Below are 21,198 nucleotides of genomic sequence, written 5' to 3' on the forward strand. Positions count from 1 at the left end.
GAATCTTGTATGCCTATGTGTGGCAAAAATATAAATTTAAACAACTTTTATGTAGTTTATCAAAATGTTGGTTAATTTTTTTATTTACACTGTATAGACAAAAGTATTGGGACACCTGACTTGCCCAGCCATTCTGTTATCGCAAAGCTAAAAGCACATAATTGTATAGGAAGTCTTTGGATGCAGTAGCATAAAATGTTTCCTTCACTGGAATTAGTACAGCACAACAATTCCTCTGTGTACAATGCCAGCTCCATGAAGATATGCTTAGAATGAGTTGGAGTGAAAGCCAAACCTACTGAAAAACTTTGGGATGATTGTGAATGCTGACTGCACCCCAGGCCTCCTCACAACACCTACATTAGTACCAGACTTTACTAACCTTGTGGCTATATGAACACAAATCCCTATATATACAAACCCGATTTTATAAAAGTTGGGACACTGTACAAATTGTGAATAAAAACAGAATGCAATGATCTGGAAAGTTCAAGTTTCAATATTTTATTCAGAATACAGCATAGATGACATATCAAATGTTTAAACTGAGAAAATGTATCATTTTAAGGGAAAAATAAGTTGATTTTAAATTTCATGGCATCAACACATCTCAAAAAAGTTGGGACAAGGCCATGTTTTTTTTGTATTGCTGCTCAACATCAACTTATCACCATTGTATATATACCGTTCTCTGTGTATAGTAATAGGCATCTGTATATCATGTTCACAATACATATAAATATATCCATCTGTATATTATTGTTCATAGTACATATATATTCATAGTCATCTGTATATTATGTTTTTAGTACATATATATTCATCTGTATACTACATTTATAGTACATATACATCTTTAAATTACTGTTTATAGTCTATATTTCATTTTATTTAACTATGTAAATTCATGTAAAAACTATATATCCTGCACTTGCTGTTATTGCACTCTGGTTAGACCCAAACTGCATTTCGTTGCCTTGCACTTGTACATGTGTAATGACAATAAAGTTGAATCTAATCTAATCTAATGTTTACCACTGTTACCCTCTTCTTTTATAACAGTCTGCAAACATCTGGGGACTGAGGAAACAAGTTGCTCAAGTGTCCCACAGTTCTACATTTTACAGCTGGGCCAAATAATACACTTAACAACTGATCCATATCTTGTTTGCTACCTTAAAGATGGTTCCACCTCCACCATAACCGGGCCATGTTCGTTCACGTGCCTCATGCCACTGCTGACTAAATGCCAACTGAAGTCTGAACAGAAGTCTTTGCTACCCGAAAAGCAGATGTTCTGTCCTGGTAATAGATAAAATGTAATATTGAAACCGGGAGGTGAAACTCTGCTGTACGGAAGGGTGGTGTACAAACATCTCTCAGTGAATCTCTAAAACAGCAGTTCTTTATGTCTCACTGAAATGTTATCCGAGTATTTAGTTGATCCATTTTGTTAAGCATTTACTGAACATTTGCTAGGCTTCCAGTAGCTGCACGTATCAGATTCAAAACACTGATGCTTGCCTAAAAAGCCAAAAATGGACCAGCGCCATCTTACCTCAATGACCTCATCACATCTCACACTTGTTGTGTCTGAGATCCTCCAGCACTGCTCGACTGGTACCACCTTCTCTCAGAATGAGAGGTAAGTACACTTCTCTTCTCTGTTCTGGCACCAAGGTGTTGGAATGATCTTCCTCTAGATGTCCATACAGCGGAGTCCCTGATTATCTTCAAGCGACGACTGAAGACCTACCTCTTCCTGAAACACTTAATTAGCACATTCCAAGTTTGTAGAATTCTAGGGTTATATTTATATTAAGTTTGTAATCTGGCGTACCAGTGTGGATTTATTCATTACTAGAGACTTAAAGCACTTTTGTACGTCGCTCTGGATAAGGGCGTCTGCTAAATACCGCAAATGTAAATGTAAATGCTAGAAAAATACTCTGAAGAGGGGGTTTGAAAGGCCTTTTCTGAGTTCTGCACAGAATCCCAGCAGAATCTTTCACTTCTTTCTCTTCATTCTCCTTCTCCAGTGTGGATGTAAAGACAGCGGCACGTCCTCGCCAGGGAGCCCATTTTTAAAGACGATCTGATGTCTGAAAATGTTTGTATTGAATGATGAATGAAGAGATATTTACAAATAGACTCACAAACACAATGAAAAGGCAAATAAAGCTGTAAAGTTTGCCCAGAGCTCTCACCAGAGCAGCCATCCTGCAGCACACCAGAACCACAATATCAAGAACAGTTTCTTAATACTGCCACTAAGCTTGTTTGGGCTTCAGCAGGTTTAGAACTGATAAATGATTCACCTTTTTAATTACTTGACTAAACTGATCATTGAAAGTTTGAGGTTTTCTGTGTGCTATGATGAAGCTAAAACAGGAATTCAACAACTTTCTTAAATTTTGATCAAGCAGGAAGTATCTGAAAGTGAGCATTTCCAGGAAATCACAGTGATTCCCTACAGGATAGAGGGGAGTGACTGCTGTAGCAATAAAAAGAAGAGACTTTACCCTCCACACATTTCTGCAGAAGACCAGCAAACCTTCCACTGCTGCACAAGAACGTGAGTACCAGCTTTATTCTATAATAATAATACAAAATAAACAGATAAATACATTTCATTCATATGATTTTTTAGAAATTTAATTCAGACCAGAGGTAAAAAAAAATAATAATCCATTTGTGCTGGTACAATACACCACACACACATTGTGGAAGATTAGCATTGTTGGTCATGTGACCTTCATATTGTAAAATATGAGATTTTAATATTGCTAAAAAACACTAACACATCAGTTTAAAGCAGCTTCAGGACGTTTAACCTTTTAAAGTATTTTCATATATTTTCTATAGTTTATACTTTTTATTTATCTACCTTATTTTTTATCCTTAATTCTATTCTTTTTTATGTTTAAATGTTGGACAGTCGCACAGAGCATTTCACTGCATGTCGTACTCTCTATGTATGTGTGTGACAAATGAAATTTGATTTGAAAGTAAACATATACTCAGTATGTGGCTGAGAAACCAGAAAGGACTAAAAGTTATGTGACTTCTTTATATTCAAATGTAAGATCTTCAAAGAACACTCACATAATACATACATGAGATCTTTGACTATATAAGGTATAAACAGCAGTTGAGGGAGAGGTTTTGTGGAAGAGTCAAAGAATTGACATCAAATGGTTGCTTTATTGTCAAACTTTGGCTCCAGATTTAAAGAATGAACAAAGAAATGACAGAAATAAAGTCAAAATAAAAATCAAACATATGTATTTTTTTTAATATAAATTCTATTCTAATTAGATTTTTTTACATTTAATTTTTCCTAGCTTAAATCAGGGAAATAAAATTAAATGTAATAAACTCTCTCTCTCTCTCTCTCTCTCTCTCTCGCACACACAAAAAATAATAATAAATGCATGAAAGCATCCATGAATGTGAATGTAAATGAAACAAGTGCAACCCAACGCAGAGTTCAGGTTTTGTATAATAATTTGCGTATTTGTAAAATATCAAAAACATGTCCTGATCCTGTGGTATGTGGTACGTATATGTGTAATATAAGTAGCTTTTTTTGGTTCTAAACTTTTGCTACCCTGGTGTGTCCAAGTTGCAACTAATTGCTTGGGTGCAAATGGAGAAAATCCTTACATGCAATCTGGTCCAGATTGAATTTCCAGTAATATGCCTCAGAATCACAGGCTCTGGCTCACCATTTTCACAGAAGCATACAGTCAATTCTCACATGGCCAAATCAGCCAATAAAAGAACAGATACTTGCTTTAATGACTAAAAATCAGAAGCAATACAGCTCATACGACAATCAATATGTTCAATCCTTCATGTATGATAGGAACACTGTGGGGAACACTGATACTACACTAATAATTTCAAAATGTAGGGACACAATGCATACTTGTTTAACGCAACTCCTTTCACACCTCAAGAAAACTTCTCATGAAACTTTTTTTTTTTTTTCAATACAAAATCTAAATTACCTACAAAAAGAAAACACAAAATTAAAGACAAACAACTTACCTGAACTCCCATACTATCACGGGTACAAACCCACACCAAACAGCAATGGCAGCCACACCCCTACTACCAGTGAATACAACCACCCAAATATGTACATATATTTACAAAGGTTAGAACTTTTCTGTCCAATCATGACCCAAAAATTTATGACAGTTTGATTGTGAAGTGGGCAGAGCTAATATTGATTTTTTTGTCATTTTAAGCAAGTGTATAAAATGTCATTATTGTCTTATGGAAACAACATTCAATAATTTAAATTGAATGTCGTGACCACATGGCAACAGTTTTCCTTGAACAAATTTAGATTTGTACAGTTCACCCAAAAACAGGTTTGAATCAAATCTTCACATGGATTTTGAATTGAGAAAAACCATCAAAGTCGTCTTTTTAACTAGAATTCCATTGTAGAAGATGAAATGCTTTCATGTGTACAGTGGGGCAAAAAAGTATTTAGTCAGCCACCAATTGTGCAAGTTCTCCCACTTACAAAGATGAGAGAGGCCTGTAATTTGCATCATAGGTACACTTCAACTATGAGAGACAAAATGAGAAAATAAAAATCCAGAAAATCATATTGTCTGATTTTAAAATAATTTATTTGCAAATTATGGTATAAAATAAGTATTTGTTCAATAACAAAAGTTCATCTCAATACTTTGTTATATACCCTTTGTTGGCAATGACAGAGATCAAACGTTTTCTGTAAGTCTCCACAAGGTTTTTACACACTGTTGCTGGTAGTTTGGCCCATTCCTCCATGCAGATCTCCTCTAGAGCAGTGATGTTTTGGGGCTGTCGCTGGGCAACAAAGATTTTTAACTCCCTCCAAAGATTTTCTATGGGGTTGAGATCTGGAGACTGGCTAGGCCATTCCAGGACCTGGAAATGCTTCTTACACAGCCACTCCTTGGTTGCCCGGGCGGTGTGTTTGGGATCATTGTCATGCTGAAAGACCCAGCCACGTTTCATCTTCAATGCCCTTGCTGATGGAAGGAGGTTTTCACTCAAAATCTCACGATACATGGCCCCATTCATTCTTTCCTTTACACGGATCAGTCGTCCTGGTCCCTTTCAGAAAAACAGCCCCAAAGCATGATGTTTACACCCCCCATGCTTCACAGTAGGTATGGTGTTCTTTGGATGCAACTCAGCATTCTTTCTCCTCCAAACACGACAAGTTGAGTTTCTACCAAAAAGTTCTATTTTGGTTTCATCTGACCATATTACATTCTCCCAATCCTCTTCTGGATCATCCAAATGCTCTCTAGCAAACTTCAGATGGGCCCGGACATGTACTGGCTTAAGCAGGGGGACACGTCTGGCACTGCAGGATTTAAGTCCCTGGTGGCGTAATGTGTTACTGATGGTAACCTTTGTTACTTTGGTCCCAGCTCTCTGCAGGTCATTCACCAGGTCCCCCCGTGTGGTTCTGGGTTTTTTGCTCAGCGTTCTTGTGATCATTTTGATCATTTTGGGTGAGATCTTGCGTGGAGCCCCAGATCGAGGGAGATTATCAGTGGTCTTGTATGTCTTCCATTTTCTAATAATTGCTCCCACAGTTGATTTCTTCACACCAAGCTGCTTACCTATTGCAGATTCAGTCTTCCCAGCCTGGTGCAGGTCTTGGCCATAATGGAGTTTGGAGTCTGACTGTTTGAGGTTGTGGAAAGGTGTCTTTTATACTGATAATAAGTTAAAACAGGTGCCATTAATACAGGTAAGAAGTGGAGGACAGGGGAGCCTCTTAAAGAAGTTGTTACAGGTATGTGAGAACCAGAAATCTTGCTTTTTTGTAGGTTACCAAATACTTATTTTCCACCATAATTTGCAAATAAATTCTTTAAAGATCAGACAATGTGATTTTCAGGATTTTTTTTTCTCATTTTGTGTCTCAAAGTTGAAGGGTACCTAAGATGAAAATTACAGGCCTCTCATTTTTTTAAGTGGGAGAACCTGCACAATTGGTGGCTGACTAAATACTTTTTTGCCCCACTGTACTATTTGGCAAATACAGTCAAGTGCAGCTTCAGTCTGAAACATGCAGCAACTGTAAGTGAAATCTCAGGCATTTTGCGTTACGTTTGGTTTTAGAACGTTTTAATTCTAAGATAACCGTAGCATTGAAAAGAGGAAAGGGCAGTCAGTTCATCCACCAGAGGAGAGAGAAGCTAGTGACTAGTGGTGAGGGTTAAAGGGGTTGTTGCATCTGTGCAGGGGTGAAAGTACAGCATGAAACAATTTCTGATTAAGCCTTTTGACTGAGTTTAATATGCACAATAAAATGTATCTACCTCATACTTTGTCCCACAGAAACAGGGTTAACACTCTGAAGGTATGTGTAGTGTTTGGCACTCAGATGTTTAGCAGCCTCCATGACATTAGTTTGAGATCTGGGGGATTTGGAGGCCTAGTCTATGTTAGATTTGGCTGTGTTTGGTTTGGGTGGCTCAAGTCAAGTCAAGTCAAGTCAAGTCAAGAGGCTTTTATTGTCATTTCTACTATACACAGTGGTACACAGTACACAGTAAAAACGAGACAACGTTTCTCCAGAACCCTGGTGCTACACTAAACAACAACAAACAAAACAACATAGAGCTACAACACAAGTTACATAAAGTGCATCAAGTGCAACCTAGTGCAAACAGTGCAGACAGACAGTACAGACAGACGACACAAGACAAGACACAAAACCCAATATAGCGCCGACCAGTAAACCTACTGTATACTTGATTATACAGTAGTGTACGAGACGACTGTAAAAACTATACAAACTAAAAACTATATCCCAGAAGTAAATATAAACAGAACAATGTAGTGCAAAAATATAGCAGCAGTCGAAGGTGCAAAAAACAGCATGTAAAGAGTATAATACAGTGATAAGTGATAAATGTGCAAAAAACAGCAGTTAAGAGTGTGGTACAGTCGAGAATAATAAATAATAAATAAATGAATGGTGGTGGAATGGATTGAGATGAGTGATGAGTGTGTGTTAAGTGTTAAGTCCAGGAAAAATTTCACAGTTCGTTACACACATTTGAGTGAGTGTGTGTGTGTGAGTTCTGTTTCATTTCTGTGTATTAAGAAGCCTGATGGCTTGTGGAAAGAAACTGTTGCATAGTCTTGTTGTGGCGGCCCGAATGCTTCGGAACCGTTTTCCTGATGGTAGGAGTGTAAAAGTGTGTGTGAGGGTGTGTGTGATCGTCCACAATGCTGTGTGCTTTATGGATGCAGCGTGTGTGTAAATGTCAATGATAGAGGGGAGAGAGACTCCGATGATCTTCTTAGCTGTCCTCACTATCCTCTGTAGGGACTTGCGGTCCGAGATGGTGCAGTTCCCAAACCAGGCAGTGATGCAGCTGTTTAGGATGCTCTCAATGGTCCCTCTGTAGAACATAGACAGGATGGGGGGAGGGAGGTGGGTTTTCCTCAGCCTTCTCAGAAAGTAGAGACGCTGCTGGGCTTTCTTGGTGATTGAGCTGGTGTTGAGTTGTCTGCCAGATGAACACCAAGGAATTTGGTGCTCTTGACGATCTCCACTGAGGATCCATCAATAATCAGTGGAGATTGGTCGCTCTGTGCTCTCCTGAAGTCCACAACCATCTCTTTCGTTTTGTCCACGTTCAGAGACAGGTTGTTTGCTCCACACCAGGCAGTTAACCGTTGCACCTCCTCTCTGTATGCTGACTCGTCGTTCTTGCTGATTAGACCCACCACGGTCGTGTCATCAGCGAACTTGATGATGTGGTTCGAGCTGTGCATTGTTACACAGTCGTGAGTCAGCAAGGTGAACAGCAGTGGGCTGAGCACACATCCCCGGGGGGCCCCAGTGCTCAGTGTGGTGGTGCGGGAGATGCTGTTCCCGATCCTGACTGACTGAGGTCTCCCAGTCAGGAAGTCCAGGATCCAGTTACAGAGGGAGGTGTTCAGGCCCAGAAGGTTCAACTTCTCGATCAGGTGCTGAGGAATGATCGTGTTGAATGCTGAGCTGAAGTCAATGAATAGCATTCATACATACGAGTCCTTGTTATCCAGGTGGGTGAGGGCCATCATCCGTGGAACGGTTTGGACGATACGCAAACTGCATGGGGTCCAGGGAGGGTGGAAGCTGTGTCTTAATGTGCCTCATGACGAGCCTCTCGAAGCACTTAATCACGATGGGTGTGAGCGCGACGGGGCGATAGTCATTGAGGCTGGAGACAGAAGACTTCTTCGGCACGGGAACAATGGTCGTTGTCTTGAGGCACGTGGGAACTACGTTGCTGCTCAGGGAGATGTTGAAGATGTCAGTGAGGACATCTGCTAGCTGTTCTGCACATTCCCTGAGCACTCTGCCAGGAATGTTGTCTGGTCCAGCAGACTTCCGTGGGTTAACTCTGCATAGAGTTTTCCTCACTTCAGCTGTGGTTAGACAGAGCACCAGGTCAGTGGGAGGAGGGATGGGGTCTCCTCGCCACCACATTGTTCTGCACCTCGAACCGGGTGTAGAAGTCATTCAGCGCATCTGGGAGGGTGGGGTCACGGTCACAAGCAGGTGATGTGGTCTTGTAATTCGTGATCATTAGCACTGGGAGGAATGTACACTCTGACGATGTAAACAGTGGTGAATTCCCGTGGCAGATAAAATGGTCTGCATCTAACAGTCACAAACTCCACTAGCGATGAGCAGTAGCATGAAACAAGCACAGAGTTCTTACACCATTCCGTGTTGATATAAACACACACGCCACCACCGCGAGTCTTACCGCACAGAGCTGCGTTTCTGTCGGCTCGAAACATGGTTAGCCCGTCTAGCTGGATGGTGGCTTCCGGAACTCTGTCGCTGAGCCACGTCTCCGTGAAAACAAAGATGCAACAGTCTCTAAACTCTCGCCGTGTGGTTCACTGGAGTTGGATGTAGTCCAGTTTATTATCCAGGGAGCAGACATTGGAAAGAAAAATGGACGGGAGAGCCGGCCGGCTAGGGTTAGCATTTAGCCTAGTATGGACACCCGCCCGCTTGCCACGCTTCCGCTTCCTCGAACAGCACTTTTGACGTCTCCTCTCCTGGCCACCGGCATCAGGTAACACCGAGGTCTGGGGGCCTGGTCTTTGTGGCCGAGGTCGCAGCAAGCCGAGGTCGCGAATGTTGTTGATAAGATCATCATGCAGATTGTTGGTTGCATGATGCCTGTACCGTAGCAGTGTCTGGTGGTTGTACACATGAACACAGCTGACTCTGGTGTCCATGTATTGTGAAGGGTCGTGCTAAATATGGTGAAAGCACCATTTTTGGATCCGGAGAGGCCGCTGCGAGCTACTGCTGCGCCGCCATCTTGGATTCAGATGTAATATATTGCCAATATATTGGCTCGCCAATATATTAGATTAATCTAATACATAAACTAAGTGAGCTTGACCAGAGTTCTTGTGGGGAGAAGAATTTATTGAAGGTAACAGTGTAGAGGGTCTTCAACAGCGATGTTAGCTTTTCGGTCTTCAAAATATCTTCACCCAAGATCTGTCGGTGAGACAGATCTTTATACAAGAGTACAGAAGGACTTATAAGGATAAGGACTTCCTGTGGAGGGTCCTCAATACACAAAACTGAATGTCCATTGTGTGTGTTGTCTGGCCGACACCCATCACCTGTATGGGCCATCTTGATAAAACCCCCACAGACACAGCTGATTGTATCTAAGAGGCAGCCACAATGTAAATGTATTTTATTATTGATACTCATAATCTTTCAATCTCCCCTTTTTTTTTACATTTTTGATCACAAATTAAACTTTTCATTAATCATGGATACGGCATTCTGTATACAGGCTCAATTACTTAAGACAACAGAATAAGAGTTCATGGTAAAGTATGAATTCTCTTGAATGCTTAAGTACTTTTTTCTTTATTTATTTGTCGATGTTGCCATCTTTTGGAAGTGGCGGATGTTGCTGTGCTCTGTGTATGTTCAGACATGTTCATCTTGGTGGCCAGTGGAGTAGGGTCGAAGCGTTTAATGTCTTTGCTCTTCCTCTGTAACACTGGAACACCTGTAATCACATACAAGAGCAAAGGGGAACTCATCTTTCCAAGAAAAGATTTTAAATAAATCATACCTAGCTGCCAATTAAGCTGTCCCTATTTGATGCTGGTAGGACTTTATATGCTGGTAGGACACTATATTGTTTATCAGTGGTGGAATGTTAATGTCTTCGTCCTCAAGTGACCAGCTAGAGCCTAAAAACCCTAGTTCCGCCATATCTGGATTCTGAAAAACACAACTGCCATCTGTCCCTAAACTTTAGGCATATTAGCGTATTTGCAATGGTTCACATAAATCCATTTAATTATTCATATTAACTGCTGCATTAGTTACTAAAAGAACCTGAAATGGACCTTCGCACCTTGATTCCAATGGTAGTCTCTGAGGTTTGTCAATCATAAACCATTGACCAGGCGTGTATCAGCCTTTCATAAATCTATGGTTCCAGGTAAAGACATGGGACGATTGTAATGATCTCAAAAGGGCTTAGTCCAGTTTTCTTGTATGTGTTGCTCAAATTCTGGAGAGTACAGAGGGTAAGGCTTCTGGACAGGGAATCCCTTCCTGGTGACTTTTTGATAAGCGTTCTTTATAATTCGGTTCACCCTCTTTGTTTGTCCTTAGGTTTGTGGTCTGTATGGGCAGTGTAATGTTCACCACTGGATGTTCAATATTTGACATAATTCTTTGCACACTGCACCTGTGAAATGTGTTCCCAGATGTGTTCAGAATCTATACATTCTGGTAACCCCCACCATGGAAGAATGTCTTTGACCAGTATTTTGGCTCTGTGCATTGCTGTGCCATGTTTAGTTGCAAATGCTTCTACCTATCTTGAGAATTTGTCTATTATGAAAAGTAAATCCTGAAACCTCACGCTCTTGGAAGTGTGGAGCATCTGAAGATGTCTAAATGATCCGGGTGGTGCTGGCGTTCTCACTGCTGGAGCCTTGATCAAGTCAAGTCAAGTCAAGAAGCTTTTATTGTCATTTCAACCATATATAGCTGATGCAGTGTAATGAAACAACGTTCCTCCAGGACCTTGATTATAGATCCATAATTCTTCTTCTTAGATGTCTTGCAGTTTTGAGTGACATGTTAACCTTGTCTGCGGAACTTGGGATTTCACCATACTTGATAAAATCTTTGGATAATTTTGTCTTCACCTACATGGACCAGGGAGTGAATTTGTGTGGCCAATTAGACAGTTACCTGTCTGTTTGGCCCAGTGCTGGAATTCCTTTAGGAACAGTTCACCAGGGTTGGCTCATTTCAAAAGGTCTACGTGTTCGCCATTGTGGCATATCACGCCCACATTGTGGGGCAGTCAGTGGGTAGAAACCCGTTTGTGACGTGTTTTCTACGCGGTACCCGGAGACTGATGCCTCCGGCACGACCTAGAGTGCATGCGTGGGATTTGGTCATCGTTTTGGAGGCCCCTTTGGAGCCTCTCTTCAAATCGTTGGCCGAGGTGCTTTGGAGGTTTCTCACTGTAAAGACTGTGTTCCTCCTGACCATTTCCACTTAAGAGAGAAGGTACTCTTGGTCATCCCTGTAGGCCTGTAGGGTGTAGGTTTCACATCTGCATCAAACAGGAGGATGAAAATTGACGTCAGTTCCTGTTTCCTGTTGTTGATTGTTTGCCGGGAATTTTGTTTGTATTGGCGTTTAAAATTTTACAGTTAGTTTTTTCTGTCTCTCATCGCATCAAAATATCGTTTTGATTTCCTGCATCCTTTACTTTCCGTTGGCTCCGTTTCGTCTCTTTTTGCTTCCGGAAGAGAGCTTTATTCCCTGTTTGAGAGTTTGAAAGCAGTGAGTGGAGACCATTCCCATCAGAACTACGAACACACACTACAGTAACCACATTAAGGTACATAATTTCTCTGCTAGGGCGAACATCCAGTTCATATAGTGTGTGAAGTGTGACATGTTTTCTCAGTCTTTCTCCATTGTTAGCGATAATTTTATCTGTAAGAAGTGTAACCTAGTTTGCTCTTTGACTGAGAAGATCTTAGCATTAGAGGAGCGCATTCAGAGTCTAGAGAGAAGTAGTGAGTGCCGAGAGCAGTCCAGGTTCTGCAAGGGAAAGTCTGGATGCCCTAGGAGGAGTTAGCATTCCCCTGACTCTGGCATTAGAGCCCTCACAGAGGGGCGAATGAGTGATGGCTCGGAAAGACAAAGCTAACGCTAAGGCTCGCCCACGGGAGCACTATTCCTCTCCGCTTCACGTGTCCAACAGGCTATGGTCACTGAACTGCTGGATGTCCGAGTGGTGCTCCAAAAACAATGTGGGCTTCATAAATAATTGGAGCAATTTTGAGGGCAAGGCTGGCCTGTTAGCGGCGGGACGGTATCCATTCCACTTGGGAAGCTGCTGCTCTCATTTCCTGTAGTATAGGTCATAGTCTCAGAAAACACTAGTTAACAAGTGACTGTCCAGAGCCAAGGCAAGGGAGCAGACAGACAGGCTAAACCGACTGTCTGCTAGCTGCACAAAGTCGTCACTCAGGATACCATATTGAGACTGTGTCTGTCCTCTGAGCGAAACCAAAATTTAGGAATTCTCAGAAAGTCTGTTTAGGTAACCTGATTAATATTAAATTAAATAGGACTGAACGCACAGCAGCACCTCTGATCTAAAGATAGGATTGTTAAATATTAGATCTCTCACGTCAAAAGCGCTTACTATAAACGAAATTATTACCGACCAGGAATTTTAAATAATGTGTTTGACAGAAACGTGGATTAAACCGAATGAATATGTAGCATTAAATGAAGCGAGTCCTCCTGGGTATAGTTACATACACCAACCCTGTCTAAATGGCAGAGGAGGTGAAGTCGCAGCTATTTATAATAATAATCTAAGCGTCACACAAAAGACTAAACACAAATGTAAAACATTTGAAGTTCTTTACACCAACATAAAATATGTTGTCAGTGTCCAAAAGCAGGTCCAGTCAGTCAATTCCACTAATTATAATTTACAGACCCCCAGGGTCCTACTCTGATTTTCTCATAGAATTTGCAGATTTCATCACAAATTTAGCTACTTCTTTACACAAAGCATTAATTGTTGGTGACTTTAATATTCATTTTGATAATCAGGAAGACTCCTTAAGAGCAGCAGTTGTGTCCATTCTACATTCAGGTAGAATTAATCAAAATGTTATAGGACCCACTCATAGTGGTGGACACACTCTCGATTTGTTGTTAACATTTGTATTAAAAATAGAAAACTTAGCCATAATTAGTCACAGTCTGTAGCTATTTCAGACCATTATCTCATCTCTTTTAAAATCTGCCTCAGTCATTGCATTACTACCTCACCACGTTACCGTGTTAAGTGTACTTTCACGTCAGCTACAGCAGCGCGTTTTATCAATAATCTTCCAGAAATTACGATATTAGATAGATCTCCGTCTGACCCCGCAGAGCTTGACTGGGTCACTGAATACCTAGAATCAACGTTTCGTTATACTCTAGATGATGTAGCTCCCCTTAAGACCAAAATGGTCAAGGAGAAAAAATTAGCACAGTGGTAAAATGATCATACACACACCTTAAAACAGACCACTCAGAAATTAGAATGTAAATGGCGTCAAACAAAATTGACATTATTTCAAATAGCATGGAAGGAGAGCCTCCTAAATTATAGAAAATCTCTTAGTGCTGCTGATCAGCATATTTCTCCTCCGTCATAGAAAATAACAAGCATAATACTAGATTTTTATTCAGCAAAATTAACAGGATATAAAAGCACTGCACTCACATGCACACCATCATTAGGTAGTAATGATTTCATGACCTTTTTGATAAAAGTTGAAAACATCAGGCAAGAAATCCAGACAGTTAATATAAATCCAAATTATTTTACAAGTAACCCTGTAGACAGCAGTGTAATTATAACAGACAATCAATAACAAAGCTTTACTCCTATTAATGGGTGTTAGATTTTATCATGCCCAAACGAAACTTAATTAGTGGAGAGGTTTTCCATACGATCTGCGATACCCGTAGGCCTTTCTGATCAGGGAAGAATCACACCGCACACAGCAAATGCTTCCTCTTCAGTTTATTGCAGGCGGCAGAACGTTTATATACACATACAAAGAAAAGAAACCTGACCTAGTTGTTTCCTGTTTAGACAAGAGGATATACTAGCTGGCGATGTGTGAGTCCAGATAAGGACTCCCTGTTTACCTTAAAGACTAACATCGTAAATATTCTATAGACACTGAGCAGACAAAGGAATGTGTGTGAAACAGTGTGAAAACCATCCTAACACTAACAATGGCCACTTTAAATCATTTATGATTTAGCATCACACACCAAAACATAGGATGGTCATCCTGGGAACAGAATTGGTGACACAAACTGCAAATGAAAAGATAAAGACAAACAAAAGATTCCATTTCATTCTTTCCCTACATGCATATAATCCTTCATCATCACCACTCCAATCGAGGCCTTTATGGCCTGTCTTACCATCATCATCAAACATGGCAACATACAAAGTATAATTCCAACAATCAATAAAAGAATCATTCCTAAAACAAAATAGTGTTCAACACTGTAAACAAACTCTTAATCTTCTCAAAAAAACTTTGTTCAGCAGATGTTTCACGTTCTCCAAGACGACGAGAAGCTTCAGTGATGTTTTTCAGTGCTTGTTCGATAATATGACCATCAGCATCATTATCGGGTATATAGGTACAACAGGTAGAACCTACAACAGCAAATGCTTCCTCTTCAGTTTATTGCAGGCGGCAGAACGTTTATATACACATACAAAGAAAAGAAACCTGACCTAGTTGTTTCCTGTTTAGACAAGAGGATATACTAGCTGGCGATGTGTGAGTCCAGATAAGGACTCCTGTTTACCTTACAGACTAACATCGTAAATATTCTATAGACACTGAGCAGACAAAGGAATGTGTGTGAAACAGTGTGAAAACCATCCTAACACTAACAATGGCCACTTTAAATCATTTATGATTTAGCATCACACACCAAAACATAGGATGGTCATCCTGGGAACAGAATTGGTGACACAAACTGCAAATGAAAAGATAAAGACAAACAAAAACATAGAGATTCCATTTCATTCTTTCCCTACATGCATATAATCCTTCATCATCACCACTCCAATCGAGGCCTTTATGGCCTGTCTTACCATCATCATCAAACATGGCAACATACAAAGTATAATTCCAACAATCAATAAAAGAATCATTCCTAAAACAAAATAGTGTTCAACACTCGTAAACAAACTCTTAATCTTCTCAAAAAAACTTTGTTCAGCAGATGTTTCACGTTCTCCAAGACGACGAGAAGCTTCAGTGATGTTTTTCAGTGCTTGTTCGATAATATGACCATCAGCATCATTATCGGGTATATAGGTACAACAGGTAGAACCTACAACAGCACATACTCCACCTTGCATAGCAGTGAGTTGATCCAAAACCAAACGATTTTGAAGGGCAGTTAATCTCAAACCTCGAAGTTCCACTCTAATTCCTTGCATCATAGCTGTGGTGGCGTTCATGAAAGAGATTAACTCATACCGGGTTACCTCAACTTCTATCATCAGATTAACTACACCAACAGATGGAAAAAGAGATTCAAAAACTTTTCTGCACTTTTCCAAAGACGATGTTCCTTAGGGACAGGATTATCTCTAGATATTGAACTAAATGTAGATCTTTCTTCTAAACTTCTTTTAGGCCTTCTACCACTTGTAATAGGTCTTACAATTAAGGCAGCATCTTGTAGCTGAATCAGTGCACACACCCCAGACCAGTCGCTTGGGAGAGCTGTATACACCGTATGTCCGCATATCCAATACCAATCTTTAACAACCAGTGTTCCTGTGGACCTGGTATGCGCTCAAACGTACAGTTACTCTGGCAGTTAGCCAATATCCTGGCAAAGGTTATATGTCCTGCCAGAGCCTGCCTTTCTTTTTGTTGGACAGATATACATACACGGCAGTCCCTATTAGAATAATTAAGGGGTCGAGTCTCCGTAGTATTACAGTAAACTGACGGAATGGTTCCTAAAACTTTACTTCCTCTACTTCGGGAAACACAAGAAAGGTGCTTAGGTATTTGGAGTACAATGCCTAAACTAACAGGTGGCACAGAATTAAAACTAAGAGTTAAATTTATCTGGCTATAGTTTATTGAACATGTAAGACAGAGACTAGTGGAATTAGAAGCACCTTGGAGCACTTTACATGGACACTGCCAGACAGAATCAGGACTGCTCATTGAAGACACACACTTCAACTCATCAGTGGAACTAGGTCCGATAGCAACAACTGGAAGCTCGTGTGTGCTGTGAGGGATAAGTGTACATACATAACAATCTCCCCTTCCACCCATAGTTTTAGCAGTGTGATTAGCTAGTCTCCACCACATGTTGGTTGCATATGCATGAGGTGGATCCGGATGCTCTAGCCAAGTCTCTTCTCCTTGCAGACGTGGGGCTCCTTGAATAAAGTATTCAAAGGGGTTAAACAACATTGGGAGTGTAATTCCAACTATGCACATATTGTTATAGAATTTAGACCTAGAGCAGGTATCAGGGTAAGCTAAACAAACAGTTAAGTGAGTCAGATCTTCACCCCGGAGGTGGCCCCCTTTCTACTATAAAGAAAGGATCTTTCCGTGGGCTCTCAACTGTTTCAGCCCTGAATACTCACTTAGGCAGGCTTCTTAGGCCAACAGACCAATTAGTGCACAGATTAAGTGGGTGCTGTTTTGATCCTGCTTGCATGTATCCACTGTGGCTGATGATCAGTCAGAACTCCAGTTCTGGTTACAGCTAGAACATTTGCTGGACCCAGATACTTCGGCTCACCGACCTTGGTAGGCTTCAGACTTCGTATCAGGACCTGCTGATTAGGCACAAAAGGGTGTGTTGGCTTATCTGTGGGCAGAGGAAGAGTTAGTGAGACATCAGCACTGATAGAATTTAATTTCTCAACCAGGGCAGAAACGTAGTCGTCCACCATCACTTCCAGGTTACCTAAGGAAGAAATGCCAGTGCGTCCCCTGACCCATGGGGTCGGGAAAGGCCGGCCCATTAAAATTTCAAAAGGTGACAGTTTGGTAGTTGAAGATGGGGTCATTCTCATTTCTGTGAGCACTGCCGGGAGAACAACAGTCCAATTTCGCCTGTTTCAATGCAGGCTTTAGTAATACGTTCCTTAATGGTTCTGTTTGTTCTCTCTACCACTCCAGCTGACTGTGGGTTATAGGGAATATTAAAATGCCAGTCAATTGCTAAGCTTTTAGCCAAAAGTTGTGTTACCTTCGAAGCAAAAGGTGTGCCGTTATCACTTTCAATCACACTAGGAATACCAAACCTAGAGATGATCTCTTTTGTTAATATTTTGACAACCGTTTTAGCATTCTCTGTCGCACATGCAAATGCTTCTGGCCACTTACTGAATCTGTCAACTATAACCAACAGATATCTCAAATTTCGTACAGCTGGCATATGTGTAAAATCTATCTGTAGGTGTTGGAAAGGGGCTTCAGGAAAAATAAGCGCAGTATGTTGTACAGGTCGATGTACGTTAGTTTTGGCACAAGTCAAACATGAATCCAACACTAGCTTGGTTGTTTTAGCTACATCAGCAATACAGTATAATGCATTTATAGCCTGTATGACTTTAGCTATGCTAATGTGTGACATCCCATGATAATGCTTCACCAACACTATTAAGGCTAGTTTGGGAAGAGCAATTTTGCCATCTACATCTCTAATGATACCAGCAGAATCTGATTTACATTGTTTAGAAGCCAATACTCAATGTCCTCCTCAGTAGGCTGACTTTGAAGTATTTTTAGGTCAATGTCTGGTATACTGGAGATATGTGACATCATCGAGATCTCAGGATTTGTATGTACTGTGTCCAAATCTACTGGTTGTTTTGCTGCTTCCTTAGCTACTTTATCCGCTAACGTATTTCCCTGAATTTCCTCTGAATCACCTACGGCATGTCCTTTAACCTTCACTATGGCCACTTTGGCAGGGAGTTGAACAGCTTTTAAAAGGTCACCTATGAGATTAAAATGTGCTATGGGCTTTCCATCAGCTGTTTTAAAGTCTCTTTGCTTCCATGTTTTGGCAAAATCATGCACAACACCATAAGCATACTTAGAATCAGTGTGTATATAGTCACTACTTTACCTTCAGACAACTGACATGCTCTTGTGAGTGCGACCAACTCTGCAGCTTGTGCAGATGTGTATGGTAATGATTTAGCTTCAACTATTACATCAGGTAATCTTACAACCGAATATCCACATAAATACACACCATCAGAAGGTTTTGAACATGAACCATCTACATATAGACAATCCCCCTCTTCCAGGGCCGTATCTAAAAGATCGGGCCTACAAGAGGTCTCTTGTTCAATGTGTTTAAGGCAATCATGTGTGTCGTCAAAACCATCTAAGTCAATATCGTCTAGCAGATCACGCAGAGCTACTACAGCTGAATGCGGCTGTGAAGAAGGCTTAATAGTTAAGTTTTCCGTTGCCAAGAGCGTGGTCTCATAACCAGATCTACGTTGTGCTGTCATATGTTGTGTGTTGAGGTTGTGTAAAATAGCTGTTACCTGATGTGAGGTGTACAGTATCAAAGGATGTGACAGCACCGTTTTCTCAGCATCCCGGACCATCAGAGCCGCAGCAGCCACTGCACGCAAGCACGAGGGCAACCCTTGTGCTATGTTGTCTAAAGATTTGGAAAGATATGCAACAGGGCGATATCTGTCACCGTGTTCCTGGGCTAGGATCCCCGCAGCCGTACCACCACGTTCGTGCACATATAGATGAAAAGGCTTAGCATAATTCGGAAGACCTAGAGCTGGAGCAGACTGTATAGCCTTCTTGAGGGCAGCAAAACTGTCAGTCATTTCATGAGTCCACAGAATGAGATGTGATGGAGGAGCTTTGTGATCAATAGCACTACGCAAAACTTTATCATGCTGTGCGCAGTCAGGGATCCATGCTCGGCAGTAGTTCACCAGTCCCAAGAAGCTCTGCATCTGTTTCACAGTCTGAGGTCTTGAAAACCTAGTCACAAGCTGCACTCGGTCCTGCGATATCTTACGTTGGCCTTCTGAGATCACATGGCCCAGATATGAGACCTTTCTTCACCCACTGTAGTTTCTGGTGTGAAGCTTTAAATCCAGCCTGAGCCAGGACATTGCAGACAATCACTGATGCTTTGTGGCAGTCCTGCTCAGTCAGTCCTGTGACAAGGATGTCATCTGCGTATTGAAGGACGCAGGTTGTTTCTGGAAGGTGTATATCAGCCAAAGTTCTGTGCACTACAGCGGAGAATACGGCTGGCGAGTCAACAAAACCCTGAGGAAGACGGGTCCAGGTGAATTGACGTCCCCTATAGGTAAATGCGAAAAGTGGCTGCGTCTCTGAGGCCAAAGGGACACTGAAAAAAGCAGAACAAAGATCAATCACAGTAAAAAATCTGTGAGTCGCTGGTATAGAGTTAACAACGGTAGCTACATCGGGCACCAAAGGAGCTAACGGAATAACTAATTTATTAATCTCACGTAAATCCTGTGTTAGCCTCCAGCATTTTTTATCTGCCTTCAAGACGGATTAATCGTGTGTTATACGGTGAATGTGTCTCGATCAAAACACCTTGTGACAATAAATTGTCAATAACTGGAGCAATGCCAACATTCTTCTCTTTTGACAATGGATATTGTTTAACAAAAATCGGATGGTGTGTTTTCATGAGTGCATGATACGGTTTTACCTGGATCAAACCTGCCTCATCTTTGTGAGAGGCCCATAATTTAGGGTTAACTTCACCTAAATTCGGTTCATCAGGCAGGACCTCTGTACTACCTTGGAAAAAATCTTCCGGATGTGGCTGTGGCTCGGTTGAGAGCATGAGGACAGAAGGAAAAGACAGTGAGACATTGCTTTCGAAAAACAGAATCTCCATTCCCATTTTATGCATCATATCTCTTCCTAAAAGGTTTAAAGGTGAGTTTGGAATTATTGTAAAGCTATGATAAAAATTAGTACCAGTCGGTGTCACTACAGGCAAAAGGTGAGTTACAGGACATGAAATTGGAACCCCATCTATTCCCACGGAGCGGATACTTTTTCCTGAAATGGGACCAGAATATTCACCCCCAGCAATTGAAGAACAGGTAGCGCCAGTATCAACAAGAAAACAATAGTCTTTATTGTCTATGCGCAACGTGACATTAGGCAAGGTCAAGGGTGATTACTGTAGGATAAAGTTATCATCGAAAATCATGGGGTTCATCGCTCCGTAGGCTGCCCTATGCAGAAGTCCACTGGGTAGGATATTGCTGCTGTGTGGGCCTCTGCACGACTGCATGCTGGTCTGTATTCTCTACTCGCTGAGTGGGTACGCCCCTTCTCTCATCTTCCATTCTCTGTCTACAAGTTTTAACCCAATGACCAGACTTCCCACAATAATTGCACCTCCCCTTTTTCCTAAAACCTCCTCCTTGAGTTTTGTACTGTGGCTGGGATGCACCACTTCCTGTTGCAGCAAAGAACATAGTGGGTTCAGACTTAACTAAACCAGAAGCAGACTGAAAACCTCCAGCGGCATCTAAATCTCTAATTCGAGCACAGAACTGATCTACCGACTTCTCGAGCAATCTGTCTGTCGTGATGCGAATCAGTTGAGCCTGAGAAGCTTTCATGTTATTCAAACAAGTATTTATAAACAACACATTGTGTGTATCATCAGTTGGCAGTTTAGAATCATTCTCCCATGCTGCTTTAAAACGCACCACAAAGGCAGATGGCGTTTCCTTAAAACCCTGCTTAGTGTTAGCTGCATGTGAAATGTCACGCTTGGATGATATTCTGTTATCCAGAAAATCCTTTAGCTCATTATACATTTGCATTACATTGGCATCGTTTTCCCAAAAAATCTGGTGACGGTTCGCGGCCGTGCCCTCGCCTGTAATGGCATCATTAACTCGCGCGAGGGTCGGACATTTTTCAATGATCAACTCCTCTGTAACATCGTCTCCCAAAGTACGCAAAAGAATAGTTCTAAAATCAGGGCCCGTTAACTGTGCGTGCAGTGTG

The sequence above is a fragment of the Silurus meridionalis genome, chromosome 6 (assembly GCF_014805685.1).
Source record: "Silurus meridionalis isolate SWU-2019-XX chromosome 6, ASM1480568v1, whole genome shotgun sequence".
Lineage (NCBI taxonomy): Eukaryota > Metazoa > Chordata > Actinopteri > Siluriformes > Siluridae > Silurus > Silurus meridionalis.